Source organism: Manis pentadactyla, chromosome 6, assembly GCF_030020395.1.
Source record: "Manis pentadactyla isolate mManPen7 chromosome 6, mManPen7.hap1, whole genome shotgun sequence".
In the NCBI taxonomy this organism is placed as follows: domain Eukaryota; kingdom Metazoa; phylum Chordata; class Mammalia; order Pholidota; family Manidae; genus Manis; species Manis pentadactyla.
Genome location: NC_080024.1, coordinates 89,342,590 through 89,364,878, shown reverse-complemented (window position 1 = coordinate 89,364,878; position 22,289 = coordinate 89,342,590). Strand labels below are relative to the sequence as shown.

The 22,289-nt window shown below is 36.7% G+C and overlaps 1 pseudogene; it reads right to left on the bottom strand.

Moving 5' to 3' along the window:
- Positions 1-7,435: 7,435 nt before the first annotated feature.
- Positions 7,436-22,231, bottom strand: LOC130684199 (iron-responsive element-binding protein 2-like; annotated as a pseudogene).
- Positions 22,232-22,289: the final 58 nt, after the last annotated feature.

Here is a 22,289-nt window from a genome sequence, read left to right as displayed (position 1 = left end):
AGAACTTCCAACATCAGCACTCTCTGGAAGACTCATGCCAGAAGATGATCATCAAAAAAACCCAACAAAGATCCATGCACTGCTACAGGTGTTGATGCACTCATCCCACCAGTTCCTGGACTTGCCATGGGAATGAAGAAGGAGATATCTAAGCTGGCCTGTGCATACAGTAAAACAACAAATTTGACTGGATCTATACTGTTGGAAGTCAACCAAGAATTAGGAGAAGTGCAAATTGTAGCGCTCCAAAATCTTACAACTACAGACTATTTACTATTAAAAGAACATAAGGGATGTAAACATTCCCCAGGAATGGGTTGTTTTAATTTGTCTGATTTCTCTCAGACTGTTCAAGTTCAGTTGGACAATATCCACCATATCATAGATAAGTTTTCACAAATGCCTAAAGTGCCTAACTGGTTTTCTTGGTTTCACTGGAGATGGCTGGTAATTACAGGTATGCTTTGGTTATGTAACTATACTCCTATTATGTTAATATGTGTGTAATTTAATTAGTAGTTTAAAACGTATACATGCTGAAGTTACTCTACAAGTAGATATGTCAAAGAAATAATCAATCTTCCCATGTTTTCTTTCGCCTGCTACTTCTATAGCTTTTCTTCTTCCTACCTAATTACAAGCCCCAAATAGAATTCGTGCCTCATATCGAATTTACCAAGTATCATAATTCTTCCAAGTGGTAAAGATACCTCAAGACAAATGCTGGGCATAGAAGTCACAGGACATAAATATGCAAAGAAGGAAAAAGCTAACCTTTTCAAACAATAAGGCTTCTCTTACTTACCAACTTTACATTTCCCTGTATGGCCCCGGAAGATGACTGGTTAGCCAGAGACGGGTAAGATTTCTCAAGGGAGGAACAACCTAAGACAGGCACAGTCGCAGGGGGGTCATCAGGTGAGAAATTGGGGATCAACAGAGGTGAGGCTTAGAACCTCACCCCCCCTGTTCTGAGAGAAATCTTCTGCATAGGTGGATGTTTTATTGCCCTTGTCTAGCTTGGATTAACACTTAGTCTACAGGCACACACCTGATCATCTGCGTTTCCTCTCTTAAAACACTAAACTACGTTTTCTACCTTTATCTTGTATCTACCTACCACTTCAGCATTTTATTAAAAACAATAATAACAAAGAGTGAAATGTGGTATCCACATATAAATCAAGTATAAAAATCAAATGAATATTCATATTTGAACTGACTGTTTATAGTTCATAATGCATGAGTAAAACTGAAAGTTTCTGTGATGACTGCCCTTGTACTGTTCACCATGTAACTTATTCAGTGTGTTAGAATTTGTTCTCCATGTGAGAACTTGTCCATTATGCTTCAGAAGATGGGAGACTGACGAAAATTAGGCTTGGGGTGGATTGATGATTGTGCATTGAGCATTGACTCCCCTATACAGAATTTTATTGTTGTTAACAACCGTTTGATCAATAAATATGAGAGATGCCCTCACCAAAAAATAATTACACACTTCCAATTGTAAAATTAATAAGTAACCAGGATGTAATGTATAGCATAAGGAATATAGTCAAAATATTGTAACAACTTGGTATGGTGATAGCTGGTACCTAGAATTATAATGTATATAAATCTTTAATCGCTGTGTTGTACACCTTAAACTAATGTAATACTGTGTGTCAACCACCCTTCAATAAAAAATAATTATCTACAAAAAAAAAACCATGTTAGCATTGATTGCTGTCAGTACAAAAGCACTGACAGATCTGTTCTTTCCAATTTGCTTGGTTAATGGACATCCTTATTTGTAGATAAGCTTAGTAGTCCACAAATTTTTGACTAGTTCTACTTAAACTGTGGGTAATACTAGTACATGGTAATTTAAATTAAAAACAGGGCAAGCTCGGAATTTCCCCAAGGCTTTTGATTTAGCTCCTCTTGGAGTTACACAGCCCTACAAGTGTGTTACACTCTGATAGAACATTCTTTGATTGTGCCTATGATGTTGAGTAAACCTTAGAGTGATGATTTTTTTAGTGCACAATCAAAATTATACAGAAATCAATTTTTTATTGTTAACATTCTTGTTATATTTGGCCAGTTAAACAGTGATTAGATTTATAGCAGGACTTAATAAATTCCTAGAAAGTAAAGTGGGTTTATGATTTAATTTTTTCTCCTTCTTCTCAAAGAGGAAGGATAAAGAGAACAGAAAAGATTGATTAGAAGGGCAAGCAGAGACTGTTGAGAAACTGCTAATTATGCAACGAAATAGAAAATTCTTGCTCTGAAATCTACAGAAAACAACACCTTTAAGAGGATACAAGACTTAAAATTTTTAATGTCTTTTAAGTCATAGAGCTCTGTTCTACCTTTGGTGAATATGAAGCTTTGAGTAAGGATGCAGATACTTACTAAACCCTGTAGATCTGACTACTGTTACTTTAGACACTGGCCTTATCAAAATTTAGGGATTAGTGCAAAAGGTACCCAACTCTATCTTAGAGTGCTTTAAGTTCCTGTGTGTCAGCAGTTTGTGGTAATAGTGTATTTTGTATTCCAAAGAATAATGATTAGAAACTCATGCCAATCTCTTTCCTGTTTAACCACACCACGTCTGTAACCCAACATCAGCCATTTAAACCATCTGGAGACATCAACAAAGACATACACAAACTGAAAGTAAAGGAATGGAAAAAGACATTTCATGCAATTAATAGGGACAATAAAAGCAGGAGTTGCAGTACTTGTATCAGGCAAAATAGATTTCCAAACAAAGAAAGTAACAAGAGACAAAGAAAGACATTACATAATGATGGAGTCAGTCCAACAAGAGGATATAACTATTAAAAATATCTATGCACTTAACACAGGAACACCTACATATGTGAAACAAACACTAACAGAATTAAAGGGGGAAAAAGAATGAAATGCATTCATTTTAGGAGACTTCAACATACCACTGACTCCAAAGGACAGATCAACCAGACAGAAAATAAGTAAGGAGACAGAGACACCGAACAACATGTTAGAATGGATGGATCTAATGGACATCTACAGAACACTCCATCCAAAAGCAACAGGGTATACATTCTTCTCAAGTGCCCATGGGACATTTTCAAGAATAGATCATATACTAGGCCACAAAAAGAGCCTCAGTAAATTCAAACAGACAGACATTATACCAACCAGCTTCTCAGACCACACAGGTATGAAACTAGAAATAAATTACACAAAGAAAATGAATAAGCCCACAAACACATAGACGCTTCATATCATGCTCCTAAATAATCAATGGATCAATGGCCAAATAAAAACAGGTCAAGCAATATGGAGAGACAAATGACAACAATAATTCAACATTGCAAAAATCTGTGGGATGCAGCAAAGGCTGTGCTAAGAGGGAAGTATACTGCAATACAGACACACCTCAGAAAAGAAGAATAATCCCACATGAAGAGTCTAAACTCACAATTAACAAAACTAGAAAAAGAAGAACAAATGAGACCCAAAGTCAGTAGAAGGAGGGACATAATAAAGATTAGAGCAAAAATAAATAAAATCGAGAAGAATAAAACAATAGAAATAATCAATGAAAGCAGGAGCTGGTTCTTCAAGAAAATAAAGCAGAACAGATAAACCCCTAGCCATATATTTATCAAGGAAAAAAGAGAGCCTACACACACAAACAGAATCAGAAATGAGGAAGGAAAAATCACTGTGGATACCACAGAAATACAAAGAATTATGAGAGAATACTATGAAAAATGATATGCTAACAAACTGGATAACCTAGAAAAAATGGACAACTTCCTAGAAAAATACAACCCTCCAAGGCTGACCGAGGAAAGAACAGAAAATCTGAATAGACCAATTACCAGCAATAAAATTGAATTGATTATCAAAAAACTACTTAAGTACAAAAGTCCTGGACCAGATGGTTTCACTGCTGAATTTTATCAAACATTTAGTGAAGACCTAATACCCATCCTCCTTAAGGTTTTCCAAAAAGCAGAAGAGAGAATACTCTCAAACTCATTCTACAAGGCCAGTATCACTCTAATACCAAAAACAAGCAAAGACACCACAAGAAAAGAAAATTACAGACCACTATCCCTGATGAACATAGATGCAAAAGTACTCCACAAAATATTACCAAACTAAATTCAAAAATACATCAAAAAGATCATCCATCATGAACAAGTAGGATTTATTCCAGGGATGCAAGTATGGTACAACATTCAAAAACCCATCAACATCATCCACCATATCAACAAAAAGAAGGACAAAAAACACATGATAATCTCCATAGATGCTGAAAAAGCATTTGACAAAATTCAACATCCATTCATGATAAAAACTCTCAACAAAATGGGTGTAGAGGGCAAGTACCTCAACACAATAAAGGCCACATATGAAAAACTCACAGCAAACATCATACTTAACATTTAGAAACTGAAAGCTTTTCCTCTGAGATTGGGAACAAGACAAGGATTCCCACTCTCCCCATTTTTATTCAACAAAGTTCTGGAGGTCCTAGACATGGCAATCAGACAACACAAAGCAATAAAAGGCATCCAGATTGGCAAGGAGGAAGTTAAACTGTCACTATTTGCAGATGACATAATATTGTACGTAGAAAACCCTAAAGAATCCACTCCAAAACTATTAGATCTAATATCTGAATTCAGCAAAGTTGCAGGATACAAAATTAATACACAGAAATCTGTTGCATTCCTATACACTAACAATGAACTTAGCAGAAAGAGAAATCAGGACAACATTGCCATTCACAATTGCCTCAAAAAGAATAAAATCCGTAGGAATAAACCTAAGCAAGGAAGTGAAAGACCTGTACTCTGAAAACTACAAGACACTCATGAGAGTAATTAAAGAAGATACCAATAAATGGAAACACATCCCATGCTCATGGGTAAGAAGAATTAATATTGAAAAAATGGCCATGCTGCCTAAAGCAACCTACAGATTCAATGCAATCCCTATCAAAATACCAACAGCATTCTTCAACAAACAAGAGCAAATAGTTCTAAAATTCATATGGAACCACAAAAGACCATGAGTAGCCAAAGCAATCCTGAGAAGGAAGAATAAAGTGTGGGTTGATAACACTCCCTGACTTCAAGCTCTACTACAAAGCCACAGAAATCAAGACAATTTGGCACTGGCACAAGAACAGACCCATAGACCAATGGAACAGACTAGAGAGCCCAGATATAAACCTAAGCATATATGGTCAATTAATATACAATAAAGGAGCCATGGACATACAATGGGGAAGTAACGGTCTCTTCAACAACTGGTGTTGGCAAAACTGGACAGCTACATGTAAGAGAATGAAACTAGATTATTGTCAAACCCCATACACAAAATTGAACTCAAAATAGATCAAAGAGCTGAATGTTAAGTCATGAAACCATAAAGCTCTTAGAAGAAAACATAGGTAAAAATCTCTTGAATATGAACATGGGCAACTTTTTCCTGAACGCATCTCCTCGGGCAAGGGAAGCAAAATAAAAACTGAACAGATGGGACTACACCATGCTAAAAAGCTTCTGTACAGCAAAGGACACTATCATCAGAACAAAAAGGCATCCTACAGTATGGGAAAAAATATTTGTAAATGAAATACCCCACAAGGGCTTAACATCCAAAATACATAAAGACCTCACACGCCTCAACACCCAAAAACCAAATAACCTTATTAAAAATGGGTGGAGGATATTAACAGATACTTCTCCAAAGAAGAAATTCAGATGGCCAACAGGCACATGAAAAGATGCACCACATCACTAATTATCAGGGAAATGAAAATTAAAACCACAATGAGATATCGCCTCACACCAGTTAGGATGGCCAACACAGAAAAGACTAGGAACAACAAATGCTGGCGAGGATGCAAAGAAAGGGGGAACCTCCTACACTGCTGGTGGGAATGTTCAACCACTGTGGAAAGCAATATGGAAGTTCCTCAAAAAAATGAAAATAGGAATACCATTGGACCCAGTAATTCCACCTCAGGGAAATTACCCTTAGAAGACAACTTCTCAGATTCAGAAAGACATAAGCACCCCTATGTTTACTGCAGCACTATTTATGATAGCTAAGATATGGAAGCAACCTACGTGTCCATCAGTAGATGAATGGATAAAGAAGATGTGGTACATATACACAATAGAATACTATTCAGCCATTAGAAAGATGTAAATCCTACCATTTGCAACACCATGGCTGGAGCTAGAGAGTATTATGCTCAAGTGCAATAAGTCAGGAAGAGAAAGACAAATACCAAATTATTTCCCTCATTTGTGGAGTATAACAAAGCAAAAACTGAATGAACAAAACAGCAGCAGACTCACAGACTCCAAGAAGGGACTAGTGGTACTAAAGGGGAGGGGTTGGGGAGATTTGGTGGGGAGTGATGAGGAATGGGATTGAAGGGCATTATGATTGGCACACATGGTGTGTGTGGGGGGGGTCACGGGGAAGAGTGTAGCTCAAAGACAAATAGGGACTCTGTGGCATCTTACTACACTGATGGACAGTGACTGCAATGGGGTATGGCGGGGTACTTGATAATAAGGGTGAATGTAATAACCACATTGTTTTTCTTGTGAAACCTTCATAACAGTGTATATCAATGATACCTTAATTTAAAAAACGTCTCAGGAAAAAGGGAACCTATACCTGTAATTAATATTCACAATATTTGTACTATCTCAGAAAGATGAGATAATCAGCATGTCCATCTTAAGGGTGAAGACTAAAAACTCAAAAAGAACAAAGTTAATAAGATATGAGAGTGGTGAGGGTTGGTTTTGCCCAGCCTTTTTACAACTACAAATTGTGAGTATGAAATGTCAGAAACTACAAGTCCTATGACTTCTCTCTCCAGTGGACCCCTATTTGCTCTCCAATAAAGAGTCTCAGGAGAAATGTCTTGGGGCAGATGACCTGTCACCATCTTCACCTGTTCTAGGAATAAAAAGGAAAACGTAGCCTACTATCTCTGAGTCTGTTAACTCCTGATGGAGCAAATCAGACAAAAGGGGTTAAGTAAACTACCACTGTACACAAGTAATTTTTATTATCAAGCAGGACAGAATCTTCTTTCCTTCTAACATATGATTTCCTCAAATAAGAAAAGAGTGACCTAGATTTAATCAAACACAGAGTATTAAAGTGAAGCTATATTAGTACAAAATATTATATAAGATCACAAAAAAAACAAAAATATGATATTCAAATAAGTACAAAAAATCCAAATGAGGAAAATAAACTTTCACAGGATGTTACCGCCAAAAGGAAACATTTAAAACTCTTTGAAGTTTAGTAAGATAAAATTTAAGAATTGATATCAGCAAAAACAGTCCTTTGGTGGCCCAGTCCCTTGAATTTCCTGACCCATATTTCTTTCCTGCTGAAACAATCAGTGGGATCCTTCTTTCTGGTACAGCTCAGCAGCCTCAAACACATCTAGCTATAGAGTCAAACAAACACAAAAATCATTAACACAAATTTTGATATAGTTGGCAACTGCTTAAATACTTTGTATATATACTGACTATCTGTCCTGATGGAAAATGAATTGTTTTGGGAGCTGGTTTTCCAAGAAACTTATTAAAAAGCTTGATATTTGCAAAAGTTCCTCTTGTCATTACAGCATCATTACCTCTTCAGGCTCCGTAAGAGTTGAATTCATGAGGGGTAAGGCTACAGGAAAATTATGTAAGTAATTTAATTTCAGGTGGAAAATAATCACGTACTACTGAATTGTAAAACTTACTCAAAACATTTTTTATTATGGATAATTTCAAGTATGTACAAAAGTAGGGCAAACAGAACAGTGAATCAACAAGCAGGTGCCTCTCATCACATTGTAATAATCAAATCATGGACTCTGTTTCTTCCATAATTATCCCCTATTACATTATTTTGAGGAAAACACATTTTAGTTGTATCTATTTCAGTATGTTCCTCTAAAAGATTTGGACTCGTAAAATACTATCCTGATACCAAAAAAAGCCCCCACAGTTTCTTAATATCAGAGAGCCAGTCAATATTCAAATGTCCCTGATTTTCCCCATGATTCATTTGTTGTTGGTTTGTTCAAATCAGGCAGGGTCCAAATATGCTTCATATATTCATTCAGTCAATCTCTTAATCTTCACATCTGCTTTCCCTTCTTGCCCCTCTTGTACTTTTTCTGAAGGAAACAGGTCACTGGTTGTAGTTTCCTGCATTTATACTGTGCTAACTGCATTCCCACGGTGTCATTCCCAATCCTCTGTCACTTTATTTCCTGTAAACAAGATGTCAGATCCAATGGCTTGATAATATTTGGGTTTTTAATGTTAATTTGTGTAACAGGCCTCATAGGTCAAATATCCATTGGAGGCACATGATACCCAGTTGTCTCTTTCTGGAATGTTACCAGGGACTATCATCACTGTCCAGATTAAATCTTTCATTAGGGATTACACAACAGTGATACTCATCACTCCTCCTCCAACTTTTAGCTGGAAAACTTCTATAAAGACAAATGTCCTTCATCAATGATTAGGTTATACTGAAATTCATTCCACATGGTAAAGACTGTTTACAAATCTATGACTGTTAAGTAATCAGATGGTTCCCTACCAACTTCCAGAGGTAAGTTGGTCTGTTTTTTTCTTTCAGTATTATTATAAACTCAGAGACTAAAATGCATGATTTAATCCATTCCAGTTAGTATTTTTTACTGATGCTCAGCATGTCCCATCTTTAAGCAGTGGCAGGTTCAAATTGGTTCCTGAGACCTTTTCACAGAAGCCCTGTAGTTTCTGGCAGCTATTTCTCACTGGGAAAAATATAGACATTTTCCAGACCCAAATTTGGAATCAATCATCTCTCCAAGAAGCACTGGTTGTTTGTATGGGTTTCCCCTCCTATCTGGAAGAGAATGTTCCAACATAACCATTCATAAACCAAAACAGCATCCAGTGCAGGGCATCTCCTGATTTCTGGAGGGTCACATCCCTCCACTTTTGCCATAGACCTACACTAGCACTTGCCTTTTTGCTAATGGAAAGAAGTCCGAAGAGGATTTTCACTTCCACGAAAAAAGCTGTTACCACACCAATGTAGGTCTTTTGTGAAAACAAAGTGGTGTGACTTGAGCTTCTGGAAAGCTGAGATACCTGTACAGTGCTATGGCATTCAGACACCATAATCTGGGTGTTAACGGGCTGGACTGGTCACCAGGACAAGAAACAGCTAAGCATCTCAACAACAGCTAAGTGTCTGTTCGGCCTTTTATGTAAAGGCAATAAATATTCTAAATTTGTACACTTAAATGTTTTTATAATGGAGGTGGGGGTGGGGGATGGTTCATATGTCTATTTAAAAAAATTCTGATTTATGAGAAGTACTGGATTAAATATTCTAAGATCTGAAATTACAATAAATATAAAAACTGTATCTTGGAAAGTGGTGGCTCCTTTTTTTTGAGGGTTGGCAGCAATGTCACAATTACGACCAAGATGGAAATCACAACCAACAAATATCTGGGAAAAAGAAAATTTACCTTATTTCTCAACACTGTATATAAAAGCTAAGTGGGTAACAAACTGATTCATCTTCGTGAAGTTTTACCAAAGGCAGCTGCTATTAGTAATTTCTACCAAAGTACTTTAATTCACACCAAACTACAGTTAACTGGAAAGTAAGTTCAAACACAAAATTCACGACAGCACTGCTGAAACTACAGTAAGAGTTTTCAGGTTTACTACATGACAAACCAAGCCACATGACATGGTCTGTGTATGAGATTTCACTGCAAAGTCTTGTCATTCAAGCAGCACAAACACCAAGGTTGATCGGGCAGCATGTCCCACCTTCAGCAAACCTGTCTGTGGTGTCAGGATGGCTCTGTGACACCAGAGAGCATTACCATGCACAGAGAAATGAAATAATGTGTTTCTAGTTTCAGATTGTTATCTCCTCTATAAACGATCTTTACATTCATTGATTTATGTAAAATTTTAGACTCAAAAAGCAGGAATTCACTGTCTTTCCATTTGACACAGATCAAGCCTAGCTTCATGCACATGCATCTTATAGTCCACAAAAGACACATTTAAATTTCTAACTAGGGGAGGGTGGTTAGGGTAATTTGACAGGTCAAACCATGATGACTTTTCAACAAAGAAAAATTGAAAAGAGAAGTCTTGCTTCCAATCAGTTGTTTATTTTGGCTACCCCTCTATTAGGGGTGCAATTTAAAACAGCCATTTCAGTTTCTAAAAACATAAGCAAAATCAGGTACAACAGGTACTCCAGTTACTGCGTAAGTCACCATGGCAAGCAGACACCTGTGACAGCAGGTACTTCCTGGAGGAACGAACGTGACCAGAAGCCTCTCAATCAGTAAGAAAGGAGACAAAATAAAAGCATCTGAACACCAGGCACACATACCCTCTACTGGCCAAGTATTTAACAGCAGCACTACTCCTCGCAATGCTTCCAGCGGGCGATATATGGTCTGTGGTGACACAGTCTCCCAGACGCAGTAGGACGTGGGCATTTTCAATAGACAGCAGTGAAACTGGCTCTTTGGTCTAAAAGGTAAAAAGTTAAAGGCATTTAACTCTTCATGAGTTTTTTTAGTTATAACAACATTAAAAAGATGAAACAGTGATAAAACAGTACTTAACAAGCTTATCAAAAAATGAAGGACATCTGATAGAAGTTAACTTCAAGTCCCATGGAAACAAGAGTGAATATGGTGCTTCTAAGGAATCCCACTGCTTATTTCCCATCTGTGAATATGGTTTTGGTTGGTGAATTAAAAGAAAGATAAAATGGGAGTCATAAAAAGAGGCTTATATAAATGATCAAGGGAATAAAGTATTTATGTTAAAATGAAAAAAATAGGTCTTACTGATTTAGAAATAAAGCTGACAGCACATTCTATAAAATCATGACATTTTGGATGGAATCAATAAAGATTTGCTCATCAAATTCCAACACACCAGATTTTTAGGAGCACTACCCTGTGAGTTAAGTTTCAATAGAAACTGAATGTCAAAATTTGTAGACTCCAAAAATCTAAAAAACTTAAAAATATCTACACAAGTTGCTAAAGAGAGATTGTGTGTGGGTATTGCTGTTGATCTTCAGAATATCGTCATGGACAAAAACCGCTACTTCTTTCAATGCACGTCCCACATCACAGTGTGATATTTTCAAACTACACTTATAACCCTTGCCACCTGCACCACCACCCCAGCAGTCCAGCCATCATCGCCTTTCCCTCTGGATTCTGCTGTCACTGGTCTTCCTGCTTCTACCCAACCTTCACCCCAAAGAAAGTCTCAATACAAAGAGCAACCCTTTTGAGTATGACACTCCTCTGTTCGAAACCTTCCCATGGCTCCCACTCCCCATGTCACTTCACTCAGAGTACAAGACTACATTTTAACATTGGTCTAAAGTTCCCTATGTACTGGGACCTCCATTTCTGACATCGTTTCCTACCACTATCCTTATTTCCCATGCTCTAGCCACACTGCCCTCCTTGAGGCCTTTACCCTGATTTCTCCACCGGGCAGCCCTCTTCTTTGTCCAGATATATGGCTAACTTATTCACATCTTTCAAAGTTTTGCTCAAATGTCATATTTTCAACCACTCTATATAAAATTACAATCTACTCCCCAAATTTTGCACAATTGGTTCTTTTTACCCTGATCATATATATTTTTTCATTACCACTTACCACTTTTTAGCATAATATGTAATCTACCTAGTTATTCTGCTAATGGTTCACTGCCTTCCTCTCCCCATGAGAATGTTGGGTTTTGTTAACTGATGAAATCCGCATACCTAGAAGAGTGCCTGGCACACAGCAGAGATTCAGTAAATATTTGTTAAGTGAATAAACACTTTTTGTGCCCTCATATTTATATTTTCCATTATTAAATAAAGTGTGACTATATGTATTTACTTGTAGGTGTAAAAGACATCCCTGGGACGATGCTTAAAAAACTGACAAGCACTGGTTGCCTCTGAGGAGGTGAAGCAGGAGGCCAGGCATGGGTGAGACAGACTCATTGCACCATCTTTCTTTTGAAATCTGAACCATCTGAGTGGGCTAACAGAGCAGTTTATATGAAGTGTGCCCATATTCAAGATGCCAAATGTAAATGCTTGCTACATATTTCTAATAGGTAAAAAAATAAATCAATTCTGTTACTCTAAGCTATTCTCTCAGATACTAGAGATTTCCAGATACAAAATGACTATCACTCATTAAAACGTATGTGTTCAAAATAATGTAATCTAAAATTTTATTCTATTCAGAAAGCAGGATGTGTGAAATAAAGAAAACATCGACACTTCACTGAACTGCTGAAGAAATGAGACTCTTACCTCTATTTCCTCTTTTCATGTTTTAAACATGGACAATATAACATGCTCTTCCTCTATCTGATGAACTTCTTCTCGAGGAGGCCAAATATTATGTAGGTAAATGTTCTTGCCAGTAGTGTCAGTACCTGTTTAAAATATTTTAGTATGAGATTCAAGACATTCACATCGCCAAAGGAATTATCATACAAACTAAGTAAATTACTCAACAGCAGACTGCTTTAGGCATAAGCAGCTGAAGGAAGCAACTATGCCCATTTTACTTTCTTCATATAAACACAGAAATGAATGATGATGCATTACACCAAGAGGTCCTGAAATGATCAAAGAATGGCTGATCTAAGAAACATTTCAAAAATACAACAGCCTCTGGGAAAAAAGTGTGCGCAGGGACATATGTATGCAGATAAAGGAAGAGATACCTAAAGGCTCGGTCTGGAAATCTATATTCACTGTACCTGCTATGGCATAAGCCACCCAAGGGTGGAGAGGCAAGATAGTTGGCATGGACACAATCACAAAGACGACCTTCAAAATTTTTGTTTCCAGATAAAACTCCACAGGTAACCAAATCACCCTGAAGAAAAACACACACAAACAATATATATTCTAGAGATGGTACAAATTTGGATAATTATATATACATAAACAATCTCAAATATTGTACTTCTGAGGACAAGATAACCAAAACATATTCTACCAATTATTACAGAACTATCAAAACTGTAAATAAACTAATTCCTGGTGTTATTCTTTGAGAATCATTTTAAGATTGACAGGTTAATATTCCCACAGAATATATATAGGTCTACAGAAATACAAATGTCAATATACATTTTCTGTAATTTATTAATAAAACAGAGTTCGTTATCTTATTGAATGACACATTTTACCTGTTTGACTGCATTTAAAATGGCTTCTGATAAGGGTGCTGTGTTTCCCACACATGCTGAACATCCATAGCCAACTATTTCAAATCTGCATTTCAAAACAGAAATATGACTGGACAGAACGTCACAGCATTTGTGAAGACACGACAAGCCTTATCTCTTATTTCCACCTTTGTAATAAGATCACTGAAGAGAATATTCATGACAGATGGATCAACCTTCATCGGCATGTCTACTCCGGTTTCTGAGCAACCAAGCCTGACTCTCCCTCTCGGGCATGCAGCCTGCACTGGATGCCAACCATTGAAGTCCTGATGCTTAGGACAAGCCCTAGTCAGGATTGGTAACTAACTCTGCAGAGAGCCAATCACACTACACAAGAAAACTCCTCAGCTACTACTTGCTAGGAACATAACATGAGCACTCAAAAAACTGATGCTGTACTTCTGCCTGAGGGTTTAAACTACAAAGCCTCAAGACAGCCTGGCTTTAACAAGCTGACCAAAGCTCACCAAAGAGGCGCTGGAGTTGGGTCCTCTGACAGGAACAAATCTTCCCATTCTTAACCAAAAAAAGTCCCTGAAAAAAATCCCAAGATGATATAACTAAAAAACTGTAGGTAAAATCCTCAAAATTACCTCCAGCTGTCCTTCTAAAAGCAAAAAGAAAATCTAAAATGTATCTCTCTTGCAAAGGAATTGACTACTTATGTAGGGTATGTTCCAAAATAGACACTGAATATAGCTAGCCACAATTTATTTTTCTGATTATGTAAGAAATGTAAACGTATTTTCCCCACAGTTCAGGGACAACTTCACCTGTGCTTATTTAATAGACCCCAGCACATCACAAGCCCCAATCAAGACAATTTACTCAGTTAATAAAACAACCTGTAAGAGTTCACTCTTCCTGTCTTCCCAACTCATGGAAATTACACTCTACATGGTACCATGGCATATATGGCCGGCCACTGCTACTTGGTTTTACTTGTCCATTTTGTCTTTCCATCCTTAAACTCGAATCCACATTTCCTACTTCTGCAGCCAGCACACTGCTGCTGTGTTCACTGACTATAACCAATCTTACCTGTGAGTGACAGGGCCTCAAAGATGTGTGACAATGGTGAGGTAACAAGTAAGCTAGAGCACAATTTTTCTAACTTCTTGACTATGAAGGGTTCTAGGAAGCAGCTTCCATCACTGCTGAGTACCAATGTCAGTGTAAAGAGGTGTAACTATCACTTACTTACCCGAGTTTACTAAGGAATGCAATACTCCACTGGAACTGAGGTAATGTGTAACCATCCCACTGCCTGGAGATAAACTCATTCTGATGTAAGGTTTAACATGCAGACCAGCTTGAACAGCTTTTTTAGCCAAAAGACCTGCACAGTGAACAATGATTCATTACGGTGATGTCTCTCCCTCCTTCCTCACATTAAAGGGGGAAGCGAGAAAGTATTTATTTAACAAGCCAATCTCCATCTCTTGTCAGGGTAAAAGTCCACACTCATGAATTTACTGTCATTATTTTGTCCACTCTATGCTCTTGATTTTTTTCATTTGAAACAAACCACAAGTTGCAGCAGATACACTAGCTTTACATTGTAAATTGTTCACGTGCAGCCTGATGTGGCATGCGCATAAATGGACCAAAGGACGATATGTAGTAATATAATGCACACAGTAACCAATGCATAGTGAGCCTTTTAAAATTCCAGTCATAATAAATAATAATTCAGCATGTATTACACATGACTTTTAACAATGAGTGGTTCTATGTGCATACAACTGATTTCATTTACAATCCTTACCAATCAACTTTTACTCTCAATGGACTATGGCACACTACTATGGAAACTTCACATAGATTATCAAAGGATTCGATCATTATACTTCTAAATTACCAGAAGCAGCAGATACAACCTAAAACTAATAGACATGCAAGTTATGATTTTTTAAAAATTTACCTCCCATGTAATAAAAACAAAATTAGTAACATAAATCAAACCTAGTCTCCTTGAGACCTAATGTTGAAGACCTAAAAATCTCATGAAGTTTCTCAGACACAGACACTGATACTCACGTGTGATATAGAAAAACCACATAACAGAAAAGTAAAAACTAATTTAGGAAAAGACTATGTATGGCCATAAAACACAACCTACCTGCAGAGAGCATGACAGATGGATTGCAGTTATTGATGCAACTGGTAACTGCAGCGACGACGACAGACTCATGGGACAGCTGATAGACACCTATTCATAGCAAATAGTGAAGGCATCATTCTGCTTTTCGGCAGCAATTTGGAAGCCTTTAAATCCAACCTATGTAAATTTGCACATAAATATAAACTATGCATTCTGGATACAAATAGGAAAAAAGACTGGCAGAAAATACAGCAGATCCTTGACATATGATGATTTGACACTGGAAGTTCTGATTATTTGTGAGTGTTGCTAAAGATTCATGACCTTTAGTAGTTAAGATTCAGCTAAAATATGAATTTGAGTAGTCACAATAAGAATTACTAGGTACAGCCAACTACCCAGAATGCAGGTATACCTTGGCTTTATTGTTCTCTGCTCACTGCTGTTCAGGTAATACTCAAGAGATGTACAAATTTTCTTTGTTAACAATGGCCCTGAAGATCTGCTTCAAAATGAGCCTGTGAACCTATGTGTATAAAATAGATGAAGCAAGACTGCCAATGAGTTGTTAATTGTTGAAGTGAAGTACATGGGAATTCAACACACCATTTTGTTCCTGTCTAAGTCTGACATTTTCTCTCTCTCTCTCTCTCTCTCTCTCTCTTTCTCTCTCTCTCTCTCTCTCTCTCTCTCTCTTTCTCTCTCTCTCTCTCTCTCTCTCTCTCTCACACACACACATACACACACACACACACAAAGAAATTTTAAGAAAGGAAGGCTCTGAAAGCCAGTTACTAGTTCTCAGAATAGAGAAAGTGGCAAGATTGAAGCCATGATTCTCAGAAATTCTGTATAAACCCCCAAGTCAAAGAGGTCACTTGTTACCAGATTTTGAGAATAATTAGTTACACAGTAGTGTTTTTCTCCTATTCTGGGAAGTCACAAAAGTCTAGAACAGTGCTATTCAACAGAATTTTTCTGTGATGATGTGAATATTTAGTATCTATGCTGTCCAACACAAAAGTGTTAACCACAAGTAACTATCCAGCACCTGAAATGAGGCCACTGTGACTAAGAAACCCAAATTTTAATTAATTTAAATTTTAACTTAAAGAGAGACAGTCAACCTCTGCTCCTCACAGTGGACCTGGGTAAATGACTGATCTATACTTTGGTCAGAAGGAAAAATGGGGCTGATGTTGTGTGCTGTAACAAAAAAACACAGCAGATTGACTTTATGGGTCACCTGGCTAGTTCTATATTACTTATTCAACACAAAGTGCACTGACAAGGATATCAATAGAGTGATCTTCCTTTTCATTTAAGCAAGCTTGGAAATCACTTTTCATTTCTGTCACAGCAACTCTATCCTGAGGTCTTTTTGGACCACTGACAGATGGAACTATTGAATTCAGATTAATCTGGATCACCTAGATCATGGAGAAAAGGGAAAGGATTTAGAACTTTAAGTAAAGATTCTAACTTAAGGACTAATTTCTGAAGCACACTGAGTTACGTATTCATTCTGACATTCAACACCAGAAATACAGATTTTTTTAACAACCCCATTTATGAAACATGACAAAAACTGCTAGAAGACTAGCAGAACAATGCACACACTGTCCAACATCAATTGAATAGTCTGTAAAAAATTTTCTGTTCCCCAAATGTTTTTTTTTCCCAGGAAGATGATAAACACTGTCTTCACAGATGTCTCTTGTACAGTGGATGCCTGTGGTGACTATCAACTTTGGCCTCTGAGCTCTAAATTCTCCCTTCTTTGCCTGTTCTGTGACAGTGGAGTTGGGCTCGTGAGCATTTACCCTTTCACGGCCAGTCGGTAGATGGTGCTGGAGGGACACAACAGAGAAAGGGTTTTTCATTTGCTGGTTCCCCAGTGTCTAGCTGGCCATGCAGGCTCCTGCAGGTCACACTTTTATTCCTTGGTTCAAAAAATTATTTTTTTAAAAGCCCCACCTTCCACCTAAGTTTCTATTAATTTCTCTGGTATTTCTATCACTTCCTGTCATCCACTTATCCAGCGTATGTGCAAATTAAGTTTCCCTTCATTGAGACCTTCATGATTCCTCTACAACCCCGCTTGTTCTGAATGACCTTGACCACAAACCTGCTTTTCTTATGCCTTCATTTCTTGGCTCCAGGTGATCGTAGTCTTTGTGTTTAAAAGTGGGATTCATGAGTTTCTCTTGAAATCAATTTCTTGATGGGTTATAGCTTTATTTCTTAATATGGTCAGGTTTTTAATAAGCAAATGTATTCCATTTTATTTTACCACTACCACGTTTCTACTTACTTTTTCTTACTCTTTCCTACATTCTTTCTTCCCTTCTTTGTTTTTTAATGTGGACAAAGCACTAGAGTCAATAAACAGTGGTGAAGTGGACCAGAAAATCCTCACAGAAGTTGGAAGACCCGACCAAAGCAAATTTACACCAATTCAATCCCTACGGGTGCTATACTAGCCTTCAATATGCCAGTAATGTATTCACCTATTTGCCTAACATGTTTCCTGAATATCTACTGTGTGCCAGTCAGTGTTCTAGGAGCTGAAGATGCAATGCAAAAAATAAAAATAAATAAAAATAAATAGTGCAGACACAAGTTCCTGTCCTAATGGAGCCTATGTGTACCTTCCATTTGGAAAGACAGACAAACCAGTACACAAATTAAAATTTCAAGGAGGGATACATGCTATCAAGAACAATACAGCTGGGTGAGAAAATGGATTCCCACCCCCCACAAAAAATATAGCTAACAGTTAACCACACCTATGATAACATCCTGTTGTTTATTTAGATCCTTGACACACTACTAGAAAATGAATGTTATTAAAATTAAGACTCCTGAAAGTGAATACTACCTACTTCAATATAAACACAAATCCTCAACAGATTACAAACGTTTGCTTAGATTGTAAAATATATTTAACATTTAAGACTGCATAACTGGATATCCCTTTCATAATTGTGGATTTTCACAAAATATAGACATTAACCAGATGCAGACATCATCAAAACTGGTATTTTGGGAGGATATTATAGTGATCATGAAGTAGAAAAAAATTAGAGTGCTAAATTAAGAGTCAATTTTGTACTTAAAATACTAAAAATTTAGACCCCATAAAAAGTTGAAAAATTCACTGTAATAGAAATCTATGTAAAATTAATTAATAAAATGAGACTCACATACCCATTAGCTTGTTAAATAGTAATAATGGCTAAAATTTATTGAGCACTTACTATGTGCCTGAGGCTGTTCTAATGAATTTGTGTTTGATCTTTAAAGAATCCTGAGTTAGATAGGATCTTCCTATCTTAGAGATGGGGAAACTGAGGCAGAAAGGCTAAATAAAGTGCCCAAGGTTACAAAACTAATAAATTTTAGGGCTGGGATTCAAACCCAGGTGGTTAGGCTCCAGAATTTACACTCTTCATTACTACTTGGGTTATTCTGTATATACTTGGGAGTACTCAGGCGTTCCTGAATTATTCTGGTTATTGCTAAACAATTTCACAGCTTTAAGGTATGCTTCCATTGACTTGAGTTTGTCTTTGTCAAAACCTACAAAGAAGATTAATAACAAAAATCAAGTAAGGAATTGCGAAATCTTTGGGGGTAGGGTTCTGCGTTCCAATGATGAGCAAGAAACAAATATTCCAGATTACATAATACTCAGAATAGATTTCATTCCAAATTAATATTTGATATTATTCTCAAGAGTAAAGTATACCCTTCATGAAAACGCTACTTGCTAAAAACACCTACCAGCCCTTACTTAAAAGTTAATCACTGATGATAAATACTGAGCAACTTCTATAAGACTCGCAAAAAATATTATTTGCAAAAGAAAAACCAGTAATAAAACCGAACATAATAAATTACTATCCACCATGAAGGAAGAAATCCATCACTTTCCGTAAACAATAAACAATATTAATAGTTAAAATGAAAGAATAAAGTGAAAGTTAAGAACAGTTTTACAGAGAAAAAGCAGAAATTAAAGAATTTAGATGTTGATATTAAAAGTTTCCAATTGAACATTGGGGTGGTTCTCTGTAAGCCTGATGAGAAGTAAAGTGACTTATGCAGATGGTCTTTCCGCAGGATTGTCACAGAACACATCCTCCAAGTTATAAGTTCTTCTCACAATGTAACAGTAACATTCCTCCAGCAAGGGGTGGGGTCTGTGTTCCCCCTGCACCAAAGCAGTGTGATTTCCAGAAGGCTGGCTGTCTCTGTGTCCTCAGACCACTGGATTCCTAAAGCCACCACATGAGAAAGCCCAGACCCATGTAGAAGCCACCCATCAAAATCCAGCTTGAAGAAATCTCAGCATTTTATGAGGACTATTCCCTCTCCAAGAATCCAAATGAATTGTTATTCATTTTGCCATGTGACTTATAATAATCTTCTCCCAAAATGAAAAATACTAGAATATATTCCCCAAATATATGTATGATTAGAGATTAGGAGTTCAGCAATGATCTCTTTAAAAGAGGAAGAGGGGCAATTTAAAAACAAAACAAAACAAAATGAAAAAAACAGACAATAGGCTGATAGACACTGAGAAGTCACTGGTGGTTACCATGGGGGAGGAATTGGGGTTGGTGGATGAAACAGAGAGTCACAAAATCTCAATCATAATATAAATTAGTCACAGACATGAAAGTACAGCATATAGTCAACAGTTCTGGGGTGAGCATTTAATGATGTATGTAAGTGTTGAATCACTGTGTTGTATACCTGAAACCAATATAAGATTGTATAGCAACTATGCTTCAATAAAAAAACAAAATTGTTTTTACTTAAAAAAAAGAGGAAGTGGATCAAAATAAGAAAAGAGATCCTGCTTTTTAAAAATAAGGGGCCTTATGTAGTATCAACACATTGTGGGTTTTCAGGTACTTCTTATAATACATAAACTACTCAACATAAGAGTGGTAAAAACTCCTAGCTTACCAGGCTACAGAAGATTCGGAACTTGTAACCCTGTGCTGCTTTTCACCAAATCACGTGCTTCTTACTGTCAGAGCACTGGGTCCCAAACTCTTTGTCTGGTGACCACCTATTCCTGCTAAAAGAACAGATGAGAATATTCTCAAGCTTGACTCCCATTAAACTGCAACCTCTGATCCCTAAGCAGAATGGAGGTCTCCATCATTATGGGGAAAAGCAAAGCTGAAGGTAGGCAGTATAGATAATCCCTTTACGTTGCCGTAAATGGGCCCCAGGGAACCAGGAACAGACCAGAATCTGGGAAGTTTAATATGCATTTATGCATTCTTTTAAAATAAGACAATTTCATGAATAACTAAATAACATGTACAAGAATAGTGACTTACTATAGAATATTTCAGAGACACACACTGGAAATGTAACAAGTTTATCCTAAATGATCTTGCTTCTTACCTGTATGTTCTAAATGTTTTAAAGTCACACTGTCAACAGGGAAAAAGCTGAGGATAGCACCATATTCTGGACACATATTTGCTATTGTAGTTTGATCCACTATAGATAATTGTGAAACTCCACTTCCAAAAATCTCAAAAAAAGTTCCAGCCACTTCTACTTGCCTGAGGTGCTAATAAAGGGACACACATAAATACACAAAATCAGCAATAAGATAAGCATGGTTTCTTTGAAAACTACAAAATCTAATTTTTAACTCTTACTAGTGACGGTGAAGGAAAGAGGTCCACTTGTTCTTATGAAACAGGAACTCCTTCCGGTTTTGCAGGTGTTTTAAGATAAACTGTCAATAGAAGAGTGGTCCCATGTCACTGTTAGGACAGAAAAGGGCCTGAAAACTCAAAATGACTAAGATTTACATTTTAATGTCTCTGAAATAGGGGTATACCTTAGACTCAATGGTGAGTCTGTTAGCTGGCAGTCTTTCTTAGCAGTATTTTAAATAAGGTTGTGTCTATCCATTAATGGCATCGTAAATTGGATGAAATAGAAATATACAGATGAACTGTATTTAAATAAAAAATTACATGTTGGCTATAAAAATTCTTCAAATTCCAACTGTAGCATCACTAATTTCTACAGCACATTAAATTTTACACCACAAATATTTACAGCATCATTAATTATAGGTAAATTCCATTTTGATAACATTTAAGATGTGGCTTCAAAATTCCTTCTAAAATCATTTTTCTTATTTTTTACCAAGAACCAAACAGCTTTCACCTGTTCAAAATTATGAAATGGTCTTGGATTGGTACAGTGAAGCAACTAGGGATGGGACTAAGAATGAAACAGCCTTCAACCTGGGGACAATACTAAGTCCAAACATCTCAGAGGTGGTAGGGGTAACTTAATCCAAACTGCTTAAGATATAGAAACTCAAGCCTAGGAGAAAGATGTTTGCTTAAATTCATGAAGATGAGAGCAATACAGATTAGATATACCAAACCAACTGCTACTTTCACCAAATTAATGAGGTACCACAATATACACTGTGAAAACCAAGATAAAATCAGTCCTATGAAGACCATGAATAGAACTTCAAAGAAGAAAAAGAATTCAATAAATGTGAACGTATGTAACAGATTGAAATTTTCTATGAACTAAAACATCAAAAATAGATCATAATATTGCTAAGAAAAAATACAGCCAGAGGGCTCTAAAGGCAAGATTAATTCTCAGTATGTCTTAAAGAAAGAATTGATTCCTCTAAAAATATAATGGCATATTCCTTTTCCTCTGGGATAACACTACAATTCTCAATTTAACTTTGTGATCTTTTGGTACCATACATGGAATCAATCATTTTTCCTAAGATGTCAAAATCTTTTTTAGAGGTGGAGCCAAG